The following is a 2,766-nucleotide window of genomic DNA, read 5'->3' on the forward strand; positions in this document are numbered from 1 at the left end:
GAGAAGTGGCAGATGGAGTTTAATTTAGATAAATGTGAGGTGCTGCATTTTGGGAAAGCAAATCTCAGCAGGACGTATACACTAATGGTAAGGTCCGAGGGAGTGTTGCTGAACAAAGAGACGTTGGAGTGCAGGTTCATAGCTCCTTGAAAGTGGAGTCGCAGGTAGATAGGATAGTGAAGAAGGCATTTGGTATGCTTTCCTTTATTGGTCAGAGTATTGAGTACAGGATTTGGGAGGTCATGTTGCGGCTGTATAGGACATTGGTTAGACCACTGTTGGAATATTGCGTGCAATTCTGGTCTCCTTCCTATCGGAAAGATGTGAAACTTGAAAGGGTTCAGAAAAGATTTATAAGGATGTTGCCAGGGTTGGAGGATTTGAGCTATAGGGAGAGGCTGAACATGCAGGGGCTGTTTTCCCTGGAGTGTCGGAGGCTGAGGGGTGACCTTATAGAGGTTTACAAAATTATGAGGGGCATGGATAGGGTAAATAGGCAAAGTATTTTCCCTGGGGTCGTGGAGTCCAGAACTAGAGGGCATAGATTTAGGGTGAGAGGGGAAAGATATAAAAGAGACCTAAGGGGCAACTTTTTCATGCAGAGGGTGGTACATGTATGGAATGTGCTGCCAGAGAAAGTGGTAGAGGTTGGTATATTTGGATGGGTATATGAATAGGAAGGGTTTGGAGGGATATGGACTGGGTGCTGGCGGGTGGGACTAGATTGGGTTGGGATATCTGGTCGGCATGGCCGGGTTGGACCGAAGGGTCTGTTTCCATGTTGTACATCTCTGTGACTCTATAACTCTATAACTGAAGGTAGCACTCTCAGACTAAAACAACTGAACTGAGGAGCGATTTCTTCACGTAAAAGATTGTGAATCTTTGGACTTCTCTACCCAAGAGGGTTGCAGATGCTTTGTTATTGGGTGTATTTGAGTGGAGTGATTAGCATAAATGAAAAGGTGGCTTTAAAAATAGCCCCTTGCATATGCGCAAATGGACTCTGTGATGTGACATACAGATGACAGACACCATTAAAACAAAATATATCTGTGTGAAAATGTGGGGCTGACATTACTATGTTCTGTGCATAATGGCATTACCACAGCTGTTAAGTGCAGAGGCTTTACTGAGGCCGAGGTTCCAGGACTGATGGCAAGGCCTTTGATTGGAGCTGAAGTCTGGGAGTGGGGAAAAGCTGGGAAAGGTCTTCAAGGAAAAGGAAAAGGAAAAGGAAAAGGAAAAGGAGAGCCGCTGTTCTCCATCTTGTCGGCAGTCCCCTTGTGTGTGCTTCCTGCACAGAGGAGTCGGGTTGTTACAATCCACATGTACAACCCCTACATGCCAGCGACCGATGTCCTGACGTTCCTGGGAAGATATGTGCAGGTCGAGGGACAAAGCACTGATGTGGTTGACCCTTTCAGGAGCTGGACCAGCATACGACAGGTCAAAGTAACCCTGAGGGTTGACGTCAGCGGGAATATCATCCACCCACCCTCCAGCTTTGCTATCGGAGGGAGCAGAGGGTACCTGACTTATGCAGGGCAGCCGAAAGTGTGCCGAACCTGTGGGGGATCAGGCCACATGGCGGCAGACTGCAAGGTCACGATCTGTCGGAACTGCAAGAAGGAGGGTCACCCGACCAAAGAGTGCAAGGAGGAAAAGAACTGCAATCTGTGCGGGGAGGCGGGCCACGTGTACAGGGCCTGCCCAAGACGAGGGGCCGCCACCTACGCGCAGATGGCCGGAGGCGGGCCACAAAAGGACGGCAAGGCACCGCAAACCGGCAAGGGAATGGTGTCAGGGGGCACGCAACAGGAAGGACAGGCCGGAGCAGAGCAGATGACAGCTATCGGAGAGATACAGCTGCCGAGCGAAGCTCCGACAGGACAGGCGAAGGAGGAGGAGGTGGAGAAGGGAAAGAAGGAGGCAGAGGAATGGACCGTGGTGCAAAGCAGGAGGAAGAAAACCTACCTGGCCACCATGACCTCCCAGAAAAAGGGGAAAAGGCAGCTGCATGGGGAAGACACGGACAGCTGTTCAGAAGGCGAGGACGGGCGTAAGGAGGGTCATCACCAAAAGAAGAGGCAGAGCGCTGCGAGGAGAAAGGAGAGCAGCAACTGCCAACCAAGGGACGAGCCTCCTGAGGAAATGGGAAACCACCAACCCCACCAGGTGAAAGCCAGGAGGGCCCCACCGCCACACAGCTCCAGGTCACTGGGAGCAGGGACCCTCTGACAGCCCTGCTGTCAGATATAGAAACAGACAACGTGGACCCTGGTCTCGGCCCGATGACACCGAAGCGGGCAAATGGGCCGAGTGAGGAACTGGACAGCTACCTCAGCCCAGCGAGGGTCCAGCAGTTTGCGTACTGCACGCGGATGAAGACAGCTACCCCAGAGGGGCAGGACCAGCAACAATCGGACATGGGTAAACTTACAACTTGTTAACAAAATGGGGTTTAAAATTGCAACTATCAATGTGCACAGCATAAAATCTGCTGCGCGATGTGTTTCAACTCTGGCCTTCCTGGCCAACATGAAAGCTGATGTCCTGTTTCTGCAGGAGTGTGGGATACCGCACCTCAGCAGCTACAGGAGATGGTCGAGCTTGTGGGCCCATGGGCCGTCAGTGTGGTCGGGGGGCAACGATAACCGCTCCTCGGGCCTGGGTATTCTGTTATGGGGAGGCAACTTCACCATCTCCGAGGTTAAGGAGGTGGTGGGCGGGCGCCTCCTCGTTGCTGATGTTACATACAGAAAC

The sequence above is a fragment of the Chiloscyllium plagiosum genome, chromosome 27 (genome assembly GCF_004010195.1).
Source record: "Chiloscyllium plagiosum isolate BGI_BamShark_2017 chromosome 27, ASM401019v2, whole genome shotgun sequence".
NCBI lineage: Eukaryota > Metazoa > Chordata > Chondrichthyes > Orectolobiformes > Hemiscylliidae > Chiloscyllium > Chiloscyllium plagiosum.